Source organism: Tasmannia lanceolata, unplaced genomic scaffold (assembly GCF_043159265.1).
Source record: "Tasmannia lanceolata isolate RefF3 unplaced genomic scaffold, GAP_Taslan_0.1 ptg000013l, whole genome shotgun sequence".
Classification (NCBI taxonomy): Eukaryota; Viridiplantae; Streptophyta; class Magnoliopsida; order Canellales; family Winteraceae; genus Tasmannia; species Tasmannia lanceolata.
The window spans coordinates 27,903,696-27,920,206 of NW_027518690.1; the positions used below are offsets into that span (position 1 = coordinate 27,903,696).

At 38.3% G+C, this 16,511-nt stretch overlaps 1 protein-coding gene and 1 non-coding gene across 2 annotated transcripts in view; both read left to right on the forward strand.

Moving 5' to 3' along the window:
• LOC143891119 (uncharacterized) overlaps window positions 1-16,511 on the forward strand; it is a 222,512-nt gene that overhangs the window by 75,741 nt on the left and 130,260 nt on the right. The window lies entirely within an intron of this gene.
• LOC143891510 (small nucleolar RNA R71) lies at window positions 10,046-10,152 on the forward strand. Its single transcript, XR_013255386.1, has one exon. It is a non-coding gene; the product is annotated as a small nucleolar RNA R71 (small nucleolar RNA).

A 16,511-nucleotide genomic window follows, 5' to 3' on the forward strand; every position in this document is an offset into this window, starting at 1 on the left:
CTAAGGACGGATTCCTATGCTAGTGGACTATCAAACTAAGATAAAGCTCACAAGTAATAAGGAAAAAGAGACCTTGTGCAAATTTGGCAAAGGTAAAACACCCAGCCGGGCCGGACAGCTACCTAGCCCTAGGGTGCAACAAATGTGCAACCCAATACCCATAAGGGTAGGGGTATGTTGCCAAGCCGAGTAAGGTGTTCTCCCAAAACCAAACGACACACAAAGAGGAGGTTTAGCAAGAGAATGAGACTGGGTAAGTCTCTTAAACACAGAGGTAGGATAGAGAAAAATGCTAGCAAGACTAGGCAAGTCTCCTAAGCACAGAGATGAGATAGAGAAAAATGCTAACAAGACTGGGCAAGTCTCCTAGGATGGGCTTGGGCTATCACCTTCATCGCCCTTGCCAATGAATGGGAAACTAATATCTGAGGGTGTCTAACAATCTAAGAAATCTCTATCTAAAGAAAGAGGGTACTACTAGGTTCAAAATCAATAGAAGAGGAATATTGAATAGAACTACACAATTAGGAAAGCATTGCTGGCCTAATATCATTTCTCTAAGAAATAACAGAAGTATTCAAAAGGAGGCATTTTTTATTATCATTTTTAAGCAACTAACATTAGTGCTCCCATGTCTTGAAGTATATATCAATCCACCTAGCAAGGCGATTCAATGTAGTTACAAAACATGGGAAGGTTAATGCCAGTGCCTTCTTTTGTTGGAAAAAAAATGCAATTGAGCATAGCAAGAACAGACTAAACATTCCAAACTGGTTTAAGCTATATAATTGCATGGCATCCTCAAATAAAGTAAGATAAAAGGAAGATGGACATACCTTGGTTGTTAAGAGATATTGGTAAAGTTTTCTGTTTGTTACCTATGAAGCGAATTCCTGGGATGAAACCAACGAACTGTGATCGCCGCAAATGATCAGAGCAGCAGCTGAAGCTCCCCGTGATCCTCTAAAATCTGAAATGCCCAACACTGAAATGATTCTTTTCCTCCTCCATCGCTAGCAATTCCATAGCTACGACTTGGCGCTCAGAATAGATATTCTTTCTTATAATCTTTTGGATACCACACTCATTCAGATCATCCCCATGAAACAATGAATGAATGTTTAGTTGTAAATACAAAGGTGGAGCTTGTTCCCATTGATCTGCCATCTTTTGTATATCATCAGATGAAAACCCATGCACATTCCTAACAGCACAACCCTGTCATGGGATCCTTGTAAACTGCTTCTAGCAAGTACACTTCATATCCCGATCTCTTTGCAATTGCCCAAAACTGAGCAAAATCAGCTACCCGCAGATTGCGGTCATCCACAATTATAAAGGTGAAATTCCCTTCCTCCAGGGTCTTTTTTGAATGCTTTCAACATGCTTGACCAATAAGCCTCCTCCATTTCAAGTTCATAACAGTATTCTATCACCTTCCCAGTGATTCGCTTCTTGCCTTTGACTGAACTAGAAGACTTAGAGCCCTCATTCTCCTCGACCTTTTCAACTCCAGACATGAAATAATCATCTATGGAATGAATCCTTGGTGCACTACCACCATTTTCAACCTCAAGATCACGCAAGGTCTTTGCCAAGTAGCTCTTCCCACTACCTGGAAGTCCTCGAAAGATGATCATAATATGATCTGGACGAGTAGCTCGATGTGGCTGCCTAAGCAAGTCAACAGCATTGATAACCTTCGGCTTTTCTAGTGGATGCTTCAACGGAAAAGGTTGTCCTTCTTCCAGATGGAGTGTAGCTGGTCTCCGGTGGGCGAATTGTGAACCCTCAGTAGCAAATCCAGTCAAGGAAAGTGAAAGGGGCTTATTGTAAAAGTAGGAGTGTTTTGATGGTAGATGGACTTAAGGAAAAGGTTGAATAGTGGGTGGAAGAGACAAGGGCATAGTAGCTGAAGAACTAACAGGGACATTACACAAAGGAGAGAATGCTGTAAAAGGCGAAGATGATGATGGAAATAATTGAATCAATGAAAATCCGGCCGGATTCCGACAAGAATCCTGCCGGAGAAGATGAAAAATGAGTTAGGGTTTTAAAGATCTAAGACCATAGGGTTTGTAGTTAGGGTTTTGAAACGATAAATCGAAGATCCCTTGTTAGAGTATAGCAAAGAAAGCTAATAGAGGAAGAAGAAGAGGATCTGCCGAAATTTACGCTCGTCGGAGGAGGTGAATCGGCTGGAATCTAGTGGATTTTGATCGGAAAAAATGGGGAAAAGCTAGGATTGGGGGAAAAACTCAGATCTAATGATGTTTCAAATAAAGGATAAGAAGAAACTAACCAAAATGTGACCGGCCGAAGTTAGAATGTTGCCGGAATTTGCAGAGGTTAGCAGAGAAGAACATGCCGGTCAGAGATTTGCCGGAATTCAAGCTTGCTAGAGAAATGACCGGATTCCGGCAATGATTTACCGGAGAAAAAGGGTTTGGGGTTCTCGTTCTCTCTTTCTCTCCCTCTCGATCTCAGATCTGGAAAATGAGCCCCTTCCCCTCTGCCATTGACCGACAGATTCTTTTTATAAGAGCGTGACAAATTCGACTTCTTTTCTTATTTGGACAACCACCTTTCGGATAATCCACTCCCCTTTAATGGTTTACACTACAGACAACCTCCCATCTCGTTCGCTAGGTAAATGCGCTCGGAATTCGACGAAATTTTGCAGGTAGCTAGCTGGGGCCTTAACCTAGCTTAGAGTGAAGTTTGGGACCCTAGTTCGCTGATTTGGTGGGGTTTTGAACAAAATCGGAAAGATTAGGGCACGTTCAAAATGGGGTGTCTACAATTATTAACAAAAATAGAGTAAAGAAAATCTCTTACGTGAACTACTTTCCATTATAGAGGAGTGGATCAATGGAAATGTGGTTTGCATTGTAAGTCGATCCACACCATCCATTTAGCATGCTGTGATGTAAATTGGTTGCATTCCCAACTCATTTCCAAACCATTCATTTAATGGGACGATAGATTGGTTGCATCATCGCCCGTTTGGAACGTCCCAAGTTACTTTCCATAAGATAATCCAACCGTCCATTGATTGGTCCACAGAGATTGCATTCCAAAATATTTCCATTGGATGATTCAAACCCTTGATCAAAAATCATAATCAGCCCCCAAATCAAAATGGCAGTTGCATTTTCTAAACAAAATTTGGGCGCTGAAAAAAAATACCCACAAATTTTGGCTTTAACTAGCAATGACCGAACCATACATGATTAGAGGGCCCACCAGGAGAGACGTACCAAATATGAGAAAACGAATTTAAAAAGAGGAGAAACAGGTTGCCCATATTGATGGCCTCTTTAAACGTGGGTTTCTTCTTTTTCCTTGCAAAAGTTCCCAAAACCCGAGTGGATCCCACGTATATGGCAATACAAATAATTAGAAATTACTATTTTGTTTCTTCCCAAATCGTGAGAGCCAAAGTGGGCAACGAAATAGCCTTTCTAATTTGTAGTTATGCCATCTGTCAAGTAAGGGAAGAGGCAAACATTCAAAAATAAACATTACTTTCTTCTTTTGTTTAGAAGCAGGTGATGGTTGTTTAGATAGTGATCCAAATCCGAGAGCCACTTTTGAATCAAATGACCTCCTATGGTTATTATAATGATAGTGATCCAACCCGTCCATTTTAATGAATGTTAATAAAACTCCTCAAATAATCTCCCAAGGCCGATCCAAACCATTCACTTTATTGGGCCACAATGGCAGTGTTCTCGTATTTGATCTTTTCTTTAGAATTTCTTCTCGTTAGCTCCTTTTTCCGTGAAATTCGAGAATATCCCTGAAACACCAAAAAAACAGAAAATACCTTAGTAGTACCGCTTTAAATGATAAAATATGCATGTTTCCTATCACTACCATTCACACATAAATGTGTTCATCAAATTCCCCCATACTTGAACTTTGCTTGTCGTCAACCAAATAAGAAGAAAATAAAGAAAAATAGAAACAAAATAAAATCCTAACTCACTTTCGTAGGAATCACGATTGCATTTAGCACGTGCAACAAGCCTTTAAACCCCTAGGTTACCCTAGTGGACGAGTTTTGTGTCGTGAGTGTTTGCAGTGAATATACACACAAAATTCTAAAAACAAACTTTTCTTTCCAAATTTCACTATAGAATAAAGCCAAAAATTTATAATCCTTTTTTTTTCTTTGATAAATTACTCAAAATAGAAGAACAAGGGTACCTCCATACTTAAACTTTGCATCCTATCCCAAGTTGGAAAAATTAGAAAAATATTTTAATCAAGGAATCCTCTTTTAAATTTTTCCTACTTTGCTCCCTTAAATTTGATTCTAATGTAATCATACCATGAAAGAAATTTGAGTTCGGAAACTTCGTAGAAAACTTACAAATTTATATGGTCCACCATACTTTCCAATTTTCCCATACTTTCTAAGAATAGAACTCACTTTTTGTAATCCTCTACTATTTTTGGCGTGAATGACATGCAGGGCATGCACCAGACACCTAGGCTACTAAGTAGTGTCCGACTAATCTTTGATTTGCATATATCATAGACATTGATGCATATGAGTTCAAGTTTTACCTTTGATTATGTGCAATGCTTTGATTTATTAAGCTTTCTAATTGACCCATGTATGAAGTTTTCAGTTAGTTGCTCTCAAGCCAGTTGGCTTTAAGAAACTAGGCATAAAAACCCTTCAGACTTAATAGCTCAAGTCAAAAAGGCTACAAATCAAAACTATAATCAAGAAGCAAACTTTCTAAAAATTATTTTTTCTTTCTTTTGTTTCAACTTTTCTTTCCTTTTTATCCATACCATATAAAAGCAACTTTCTATTTCTATTTCTTATTCAAATCCTTTTAAAAGAAAGATTCCAAAAGAAAACAAAACTAAGAAATGAAAGTATTCTTTTTAATTTTTTCAAATTCTAAAATTAAAATATCCACTAACTTTATTTCTTAAAATAAGAAAAAAACTTTCTTTTTAAGAATACCAAGTTCTTTCTAATTTGAAAAATTACCAAAAACAAAAGGAAAAGAAAATTTCTAACTTTAACTATAGAAAAGATTAGAAAAGAAAGTTTCCAAAAGCTACCCCCCCATACTTGATTTATGTATTGTCCTCAAGGCATTAAAAATATAAAGACAAATATGATGACTAAAAATAGAAAGCAGGGTACGTACCGTATTTGTTTAGGCATGATTCGAATAGGAAGGTTCATGGAGATCCATGACCTCTTTCATATCCGGCTTGGACAACTCAATAAACGGCTTTAATCTTTGACCATTAACTTTAAAACTCTCACCATTGCTTGGATTTAGAACCTCGACCGCACCATGGGAGAAAACTTTATTAACCACATATGGTCCATCCCAACGGGATCTTAACTTACCTGGAAAGATATGCAATCTGGAATTATAGAGAAGCACTTTTCCGCCCTCGTGAAATGATTTTCTCAATATATGTTTGTCATGAAAAGCTTTTGTCTTCTCCTTATAGATCTTTGCATTCTCGTAAGCATCATTCCGTAACTCCTCCAATTCAGAAAGTTGTAATCTCCTTTGAACATCTGCAGAAGACAAATCAAAGTTTAGTTTCTTAATAGCCCAAAAAGCTTTATGTTCCAATTCAACCGGGAGGTGACAAGCTTTGCCATACACAAGGCGGTAAGGAGACTAACCAAGATCAGTCTTGAATGCCGTCCTCTGAGCCCATAAGGCATCCACTAATGACCAATCTTTGCGGTTTGGATTCACTGTCTTCTCCAAAATTTGCTTAATTTGTCTATTTGAAACCTCTACTTGACCACTCGTTTGAGGATGATAAGGGGTGGCCAACTTATGAGTATTACCATATTTCTTCATAAGAGCTTCAAACGGTCTATTACAAAAGTGTTTACCCCTATCACTAATGATGGCACGAGGTGTACCGAAGCGCGAAAAAATATTTTCTTGAAGAAACTTGACCATTACCTTGTGGTCATTGGATTTGCAAGCAATGGCTTCAATCCATTTAGACACATAATCTACACCTAACAAAATATACAAGTTTCCAAAAGAGTTAGGAAACGGACCCATAAAATCAATACCCCACACATCGAAGATTTCTACCACTAAGATCGGGTTGAGAGGCATCATATTTCGCTTTGTAACTCTTCCTAACGACTGACAAGATCTACATGCCTTACCAAAATCAAAAGCATCCCTAAAAATACTTGGCCAATAGAAACCACATTGTAAAACTTTGTGCGTGGTTTTCTTTGCACTAAAGTGGCCACCGCAGGCTTGATCATGGCAAAAAGATAGAATCGATTGGTGCTCATGATCGGGCACACATCGTCGGACAATCTGATCCGAACAAGTTTTGAACAAATAGGGATCATCCTAAAAAAAATACTTTACCTGTGAGTGAAACCGGTATTTGTCTTGGTTGGACCAATGATCCGGTGTAGTACCTTAACCAAGTAATTAACAATATCTGCATACCATGGCTCCATAGAAATAGCAAACAATTGCTCATCAGGGAAGTTTTCATTAATTGGACCTTCGTCATTATTTGCATAGGAAGTCTAGACAAGTGATCGACAACCAAGTTTTCTGTACCCTTTTTATCTCTAATCTCCAAATCAAACTCTTGAAGAAGTAAAACCCACCTAATGAGGCGAGCTTTAGCATCCTTCTTTCCAACAAGATACTTGATTGCCGAATGGTCGGTATAAATTATCACATGCGATCCAATCAAGTAGGACCGAAACTTCTCTAATGCAAACACAACCGCTAAGAATTCTTTTTCCGTAGTGGTGTAGTTGAGTTGTGCATCATTGAGAGTCCTACTCGCATAATAGATAACATGCGGTAATTTATTGAATCTTTGACCCAACACGGCTCCTATTGCAAAGTCGGAAGCATCACACATAATTTCAAACGATTCGGTCCAATTGGGTGCTTGAATGATGGGAGCCGTAGTTAACTCTTTTTTTAAACACTCAAAAGAATCGAGGCATTCTTTGGAAAACTCAAATTTTTGATCTTTTGCTAATAAGTTTGTTAGAGGCCAAGCATTTTTAGAAAAATCTTTTATAAAACGCCGGTAAAAGCCCACATGGCCCAAAAATGATCGAATATCCTTCACACTTTTGGATGGTGGAAGATGGACAATGAGATCCACCTTGGCTTTATCAACCTTAATTCACTCTTTAGAAATCACATGACCTAAAACTATGCCCTCTTTTACCATAAAATGACACTTTTCCCAATTGAGGACAAGGTTCTTTTCTCTACTCCTTTCTAAGACCAATTTTAAGTGATGTAAACATTCGGCATAGGTGGAGCCATTAATAGAAAAATCATCCATAAAAACCTCTAAGAAGGTCTCCACCATGTCAGAAAAGATACTCATCATGCATCTTTGGAAAGTTGCCGGTACATTGCATAACCCAAAAGGCATGCGTCTATAAGCAAATGTTCCAAAGGGGCATGTGAATGTCGTTTTCTCTTGATCTTCAGGAGCTATGGGAATTTGGTTGTAACCGGAGTATCCATCAAGAAAGCAATAATACTCATGACCCATTAACCTTTCTAACATTTGATCAATAAAAGGCAAAGGAAAGTGATCCTTCCAAGTAGCGGCATTAAGCTTTCGGTAGTCAATACAAACCCACCACCCTGTTTGAATACGAGTAGGAATAAGTTCATTGGTGGCGGATTGTATAACGGTAACTCCCGACTTCTTAGGCACTACTTGGACGGGACTCACCCATTGGCTATCCGAGATGGGATAAATGATCCCATTATCTAACCATTTTAAAATCTCTTTTTGGATGGCTTCCTTCACCACAGGATTAGCCCTTCTTTGATGTTCCCTTGAAGGTTTGGCACCCTCAACGAGATGGATGTGATATTGTACAATCGAAGAGCTAATTCCTTTGATGTCGGCCATTGTCCAACCTATGGCTTCCTTGTTATCTTTTAGCAATTTAATGAGTTCCTCCTCTTTAGGGGAGGTTAGGTCTGCAGTAATTATTACAGGCAAAGTACAATTATCACCCAAAAATGCATAACGTAAATGAGAAGGCAAAGGCTTCAACTCCAACTGTGGCGCTTTTTCGATTGATGTCTTTGGAAGATATGTTGCGAGTGGTACAACAGGCTCCACATTTTGGATGGCAAAAGCTTTGGAAAAGAAATCATCTCCATCATTTCCTAGTTCGTCCAAGCATTCTTGGAATCCTGCATCAAAATCAATTTCAAAATTAGAAACAATATCGTCAGGAAAGGAATGCAACATATTGATTTCTTCATGAAAATTTGGTTGCTTACCCAATCTAAAGACATTAAAATCAACCGATGTGTTTTCAAAAGACAATTTCAGTAATCCATTTCTACAATTAATTAGAGCATTGCTAGTGGCAAGGAACGGCCTACCAAGGATGATAGGAATTTGATCCTTGATATTAGCAACATGCTCGGTATCTAACACAACAAAATCTACGGGAAATAAAAAATCACCTACTTTAACTAACACATCTTCAACCATCCCTTTGGGTGTTTTAATTGATCTATCCGCCAGTTGAAGAGTGATGGTGGTTGGTTTGAGGTCTCCTAATCCTAGTTGCTTAAATACAGAAAAAGGCAAGAGATTTACACTTGCACCCAAATCCAAAAGAGTATGTTCAATATTTGTGTTACCAATAGTGCAAGAAATAGTAGCACATCCTGGATCCTTATACTTAACCACCATTTATTGAGACAAGATGGAACTTATATTTGCGGCCAAGAAAGCTTTCTTAGGCACATTAGTTGTGCGCTTTTGTGTGCACAAATCTTTCAACACTTTGGCATAAGTAGGAACCTGAGAAATCACATCTAATAAAGGAATGTTAATTTGCACTTGTTTAAACACATTTAAAATTTTATCCATGGCATCCACCTTCTTATTATTAGTAAGTCTCCTTGGAAAAGGAGCTTTAGGAATAAAATCTCGTGCAGGGGGAGAAGTTACCTTTTCTGTACTTACCTGTTTGGGCTCTTCTTCTGAGCCAATGGAGGGAGGGTCTTCACTTACCTCTTTGGATGTATATTGTATATCTATAGAAGGTTTAGATCTGACCTCCTCCTTATGGTAATCTCTACCACTCCTTAAAGCATATACGGCATTACATTCGTTGGAGGGCTCTTGCGGCAGCAAAATTGGTTGAATGGCATTCAACTAATTTGGCGGTACCTGTTGATTAACATTCATATTCACATTCCTTGGACTAGGAACAGGTTGACTTGGCATCTTCCCCCTTTCCCTCTCATTCAACGCCATGGCAAGTTGGGAGATTTGCTTCTCCATGTTGTGTTGGCTTGTCATGAAAGTGCTAGTGAGAAGTTCTATGCTTTTTTCTAAGGAAGCTATGCGTGCCGACTCTCCTTGTTTTTGAAAACCCGGCAATTGCTGATTTGAAACACTATTAATCATGGGGTTTTGAAAAGTATGAGGGGAAGGGGATGGCCGAACAAAAGTGGGAGGGAAGGTGGGCCTAGGTTGGCCGAATTGGCCTTGGCCTTGGAAATTAGATGGCCCACTTTGACTCCATGAAAAGTTGGGATGATTTCTCCATCCCGGATTATAAGTGCTAGAATAAGGATTATTAACATAGAGAGCACTCACATTCTCATTAGAATTACCAAATTTAGCAAGAGTTGGACACTCTTCCATGACATGGTCCGTGGCTTGACACCAATTACACATGGAAACACTATGTTCAATTTGATTGACTTGTGAAGGTCCTTTAACAACTATTGCTTCTAGCCTTTTGATTAAGCTATCAAGATGGGCCTCTTTTGCCACAACACCCTTTATTAGAAATCCCTTACTTGAAGTGGCTCTCTCACCGTCTTGAGTGGATTCCCACTATCTTGTTTTTTCTGCCAAATCAAGTAAGAAGTTCCATGCCGCAGCCTCATCCGTAAAAGATGTAAAACCGTTAGGACACATGGACTCAAGAAGTTGCTTTGTTTGGTAATCTATGCCCTCATAAACAATTTGGCATAAGTGCCACAAATCAATTCCATGGTGAGGACACTCTTGGAGTAGGTCTTTGAACCTCTCCATAAACTTAGAAAATGACTCTAATGGCTTTTGTTTGAATTGTAAAATATCATTCCTAAGCTTATTAGTTTTACGTAATGGAAAAAACTTTTTTAGGAAAACGACGGCGAACTCCTCTCAAGTGGTGATGGAGTTCGTTGGTAAGCCATAGAGCCACTTTTTGGCTCCATCCTTGAGTGAAAACGTAATAAACTGCAACTGTACCGCATCATCGGTAAGTTGTTGCAACTTAATCAAAGCACATACATCTTCAAACTCACGCAAAAATAAAAAAGCATCCTCCGAAGGGAGGCCATGAAAATGAGGAAGTAAAGAGATAAATTGCAATTTTAGCTCAAAATTATTGCCCTGTGCAATCGGCAATCTAATACAAGAAGGGTGCGCGGTTCGGGCCGGATAGAAGCGATCGTGCAAACTCTTGGGCGGCTCTCGTTCTTCCTCCATGACTACTTGATTTGGATTTGGTGCGATGTCTTCTGCCGTCTCTAACCGGTTTGCTCTTTCTAGTCGATTGGCCGAGTTCCGCACCCAACCTGCACTCATAAACACAAGAAAACCAAGTAAGAGAGATGGATAGGCAAGAAATCAAATTATAACTAAACTAAAAATAACTGCTAATCTAACACTTCGAATAATTAAGATTCTAATGCAACTCTCTTCCCCGACAACGGCACCAAAAACTTGATTGAAAATTTAAATAACAGCAAGTGCACGGATCGTGTAAATACGGGTCGAACTCAAGGAAGAAAAATCTAGTTGTCAATCCTATTCTTATACTGATTAGAATACTAGCTATGATATAATGTTGCTTGGAATGGACTCAGGATTTCCGTGGACTTAGACCTCGGAGCCAACACTATATATAAGCGTATATTCTATTCAATCTAAGAATCAAATTCAACTAAGATCTTTTTTATTTAAAATCCTAATTTAGGCAAAGTGTACCAAATTTTAATGATCTCTATTAATTACTTATCTAATTTAATTAGAAAATTAAATTCTACAGGCCTAAGTTAATTGAAAAATTGCAAAAGTAATTTGGAATAGTGTAAAAACCTTAATTCAATATAGAAGATTACTTAGGGTTAGAATCCACCATGGGTTTGGATAAAATTGATTAATTAAAATAACTCTTGAATTGGGTTCAAAATTCGATTCACTAGTTAATAAGGAATAAGATCAAAGGGATGTCATTCCTTATAAGTAATTAATCAAATCCAGTCTTCAATTTACATTAATTATATAGAACTTTATATTTCTTAATCAACAATCATTCATACGAAAGGAGAAAGCCAATGGCATGAATGATTGGGATTTTCCAAACACAAAATCCTACACATTTTTTTAATTGAGTAGATTGATTTAATTATAAATATTTCTCCTTCCCCATGGCTTCAACTAAACCCTAAGTAAATAGGATTTAGTTATTCATGAAGAAAGGAAGAAAAACAAAAATAAAAGAGATAGATGGGAGAAGAATTGCCATATAGAACTTGAAAGAAAATGAAACAAAAGCAAATTACTTCTTCACTAACTTGAATTGAAACAAAATTACATCAAATTGAACTTAAAATAAATAACAAAAATTAAATAGTGTAGACACCCCATTTTGATTCGTTTTAATCAACAAAGAAGTTAGTGTGATGTTGTCGAATTCTAGTGTTTTCCATTCCCGTGTTCGTCCCTTATGCTTTCTCAATCTTTCCGATCTATTCTGCAATGTTCCGCATTTTTCTTTTCGCTAGTGTTGAGGATGGTTATTCAGGAGAATCCAAGCTAGGGGAGAATTCAGACCCATTCGGTGGGCCCGCATTGGACATTTATTGGAGCTTGGACCGTCGGTGGGCCCGTATCGGATATTTGTTTAAATTTGGATCAATCAAGGGGCCCGCATATTGTTTCAATGAAAATAAGTGTTAAACCTTCTTCGATCCAACACCTAAAGATGATCATCAAGAGAACGGTCAAGATCTCAGAGAAGTCGTTTTAACAACCAATTTTGAAATGATCATCAGGTTGAGTTACTCAGGTCAGCCCATTGAAATGATTTAGGAGGACACAACCTACTTAGGTAGGGGACCCATCAATTGGATGGTCTGGATCGTCATAGAGGAATGATTTGAGGGGGCACAACCAATTTACATTGCGACCCACCATTTGAACGGTCAAGATCATCAATTGTCGCCCATCAAATGGACGGTTCGGATCATCAAATGGGAGTGATTTAAAAATGGGGTAACATATTCACATTTTGATCTATTGGATGGTTTGGATCAGCCCATAGGATTGATTAGTGGAGCACAAATTAAATCACATCGCAGCCCACTATTTGAACGGTCAAGATCATCAATTGTCGCCCATCAAATGGACAGTTCGGATCATCAAATGGGAGTGATTTAAAAATGGGGTAACATATTCACATTTTGATCTATTGGATGGCTTGGATCAGCCCATAGGATTGATTAGCGGAGCACAAATTAAATCACGTTGTCGCCCATCAAATGAACGGTTCAAATCATACTTTGGAGTGGGGCATATGATTTTATGCACAATTGGGAATTTGGTCACATATGGGACCCACTTGGGTTATCTTTTACCTACTCAAAAGGACTTTAAAAAACATGCATGGGGCCACACACATGTCAAAATTCAATGTCCACAATGGTGGCCACCTACCATGGAATATGTCCACAATGGTGGCCACCTACCATGGAATAAGTCCACAATGGTGGCCACCACCCTCCCATTCCTTTGCTATAAATAGTTCAATGAGGGAGAGTAAAAGGGACAACTCATTTCTCTTCTATGATGTGTTCTAACAAAGTTGCTATACCCCTCTCTTAAAAACAAAAACCCTTTCTCTCTCTCTCTCTCCCCATTCAAAGTGAGGAGAACAAAGAAGAAGAAAAAAAAAGATCAAGAGGAAGAAGAGCGGAAGCGATCGCACATAGGCGGGATTCTCGTGTTTTTTTCGGCTTTTGGATTCGGCAAGGAACTCATCACAGGTAGGTACACTGTTCTCGGAATTTTTCAGAATTATTTGGTATACATGATTTTTAACGAAGAAAACTAAAAGATATACTAAACAGATTCCAAAAATACTGAAATTTCGTGGGAAAATAATATGTTACTGATTCATTTTACCATGAATTTGTAAAGATTTTTGGAGTTTATTTGGTATATTATTTAATGTTTTCTTTGAAAACTATCAGATTTTAGGATAATTTGTACTAACATCAGATCATCATTAAAATTCATAAACTTTTTACAGAAGTCTTATATTTCACATTTCTTTCTGCTGTAAAAGTTTCAAGTGATTTGGATCTGGTTTCATGTGTGGTGTAGTGTTAATTCATAATCTGGGCTGAAAATTGAAAAATCCGAAGTCAGTAGTAAATAATTTCTAAAATTCATGAAAATCTCACTGCATGCTATTTATATTCATATCTTATTTCTGTAGAAATTTCATAGAATTTAGATTTATATTTCTACTAGTTTCTGTGTTAATTGTGCAATCTGGTCATTTAATTGTTTAATCAAGATTAAATGTGAAATTAATGTAAAAATCTGCAAAACTCATACAGTAAGCTACATACATTCCCATCTTGCTGCTGTAAAAAGTTCAACTTATTTCGAATTTGTTTGCAATAATTTCACTTGTAAAATCACTCATATGCTTAAAATTGATAAAATCCATTGAAAATTCGAAATTAATTAAAAATCATTGTGAAAATTTCCAAAGAACTTTAAAATTCTGTCACATGTTCACTCCTTAATCCATTGAAACAGAAATTTTAGGATCTTTAGATTTCCCTGGAAAAATGGCCAGTGTATCCATAATCGTATCCCAATTGCAATCAATCTTTGACAATTTGAATATTTAAGCTATAACATGCTATTGGCTCCGAGGTTACTGTCCACGGAAATCCTGAGATTTGCCAGGCAATAAGATGCTATAACCTAAGTACTAAATTGCACAAGGAAAGAGCGCACGATTCCCTCCTTTGGATGCCATTCTGGGCCGAAATTGGTGAACCCTAGAACCATTGATATTCCTTAAGTGTCCAAAAACTGAAAATCCTTAAAATCTGAAATTCGTTAACCTCAAGAACTCAAATCGATTTATCTTGTGTCTTTCGGAACCATTGGATCATGGTTTCCGATCTAAGAACCATTAGAGCCCAATTTAGGAACCCTGGTGTCAGGTCGTGTCCTAGGTTTTAGGGAGTCCTAGAGTTAGGAGTCCAGCCTCATCACGAACGTTTGTTATGTATAACAACCGTGCCATAGGTCTAGTCACACTAGTCACCCAATCTTTCCTTAAGACAAGCCTAGTAAACTAGGATGTAGGCAAACCTGCATTAGTCTAAGGAACAATTTGCATTTAGATAAGAATCATATAGCATCTCAGATGAAATCCTAAGATAATAAAATCCTCAACTTGAATTAAATAACTTCTCTCAAAACTGTTGAAACAGTCAATTCTGTCTAGGTCGGTGTCCTAGTTGAGTTAGGCATAAGTAGCTTAGCTTAGGTGCACCGAACTACGTCGACTCTGATCCCAGTAAGGCTTGGGTACGTAGGCAGCTTGGATGTCTGATGGCATACCACCCGCGAGTCGGCACCACAAACAAATTGTGGTGTTTTGTATATTAATTTTCTTGTAAATGCTTAATCAAATCACTTAGGATTTTCCATGAAATTAGAATTCTAGGAGAACTTTCACTTAGAATGAATCCAGACAAATTAATAAATCAAGATACACATCTAGGATTCACATTAAAATTAGATCATAGGATGCATGTCACTTAGTTCGCACATTAACATAGAGTTGAATGAGCCATTTAAAATAAATTTAAAAGAATTAGCTTTTGGAATCGAAGACCGATTATCGGGCAGGAATGGTGCATGTGGCGGATAACTCCCCATACCTTCCATTCTCGTAACCAGGTAGCGAGTCTAGATTTCTGGTTAATTACGGGTCCTAGATCCCACATCTAGGTGGCGACTCTGTCAGTCTCTTTCGTGTGGAATTCGGATTGCCTTAGTGATCCCAAGTTCACAGGAAAGATTAATTCAAATCAACATTAAAATGCACACGCCAATCGCGTGGGTACGAGAGACCAAGAGAGAGAGCGCGGCGGCTCGCGCCCCACCCCTCTCGCGGGATCGGGTCCCACAGTTTGGCGACTCTGCTGGGGACCACCTAACTTCATTAAAATTTCAAAAGATAATTCATTTGAATTTAATTTAACTGGCTCATAAAAACTCTATATTTGTTAGATTAGTTTGTCTCGTTTTATTTTCTCATCACATTTTACTCGAACTTAATTTAACAAAACCTGAAGGCATCATAGATTGCGCGAACTTATTGCACACACTTACATCACTTGCATCTAAACCCTTGCATCTCACATGCACACACGTCCTATTTTAGGAACCCGGAGTGTTATCTAGCATGGTTGACTGGGATTTCATCACCTGGTGCCTCTGTGCTAGAGAAGCATTCCACCCTTAGCCTAGTACCTTTATGGTGCGTAAACGGATCTCTTGTTCACGTACTGATACGCCGGACACTGGTACAGTATATCGAACATGGATTCGCGCTAAGGGAACTCTTGGCCTTACCCCTAGATTAACCCACACATGCATGCAGTATACGAACACATGTTCACCACATGTGTGAGCCTAGTTCAGGATATCCTACCCATTTGTGTCTAGATTAGGCCGTAGTCCATCTTCCAATGGCTACGATCGGTCCTAGGTACACAAACAAAGTCATGAGTTGAGATCCTATCTCCACTCCGCTAGATTAGGATTAGGGTTGATGCCTTCAGGTAACACTGATAAAATGTGCGAAGATTAAAAAACTTTCCCTTTGGGGTTAGGATTTAAATCCCATTCATTTCCAAAGATCTCATAGGATTAGTCATTCATGATCCATCCGTTGAAAACGATCTTATGCTATCTCCTCTCATCTCGATCGTACGATTTTTAATCTTCTATTATCTGATTCGATCGTGTATCCATACTTCCTTTATACTGGCAGGAACTCATCCCAATCTCATGTTCATGTAATCCTGATTATTCCTGTATCCTTTCTCCTGGCTTACAGGCATCATGTCTACTCGTACAATTCTTGATTGGATCCGTGGTACATTAAGAGAATCCCATATCTATGCCATAAGGGAGCAAGAGAAAAATCTCTTCGGTTACGTGGCTACCATCAAGCTCGATTGGGGATTACTCTATGCTGCATCAGAGTGTTGGGATCCCGATCATCATGTCTTCCGTTTTGGCAACCAAGAAATGTGTCCCACCTTTGAAGAATGGTGTGCCTTATTGGAATATCCTGTAGATGGCCCTCTAGTGAAGCCATCTTGTGTGTCGGATTATCGTCCTTTGTTCCTTCGCTTGATGAA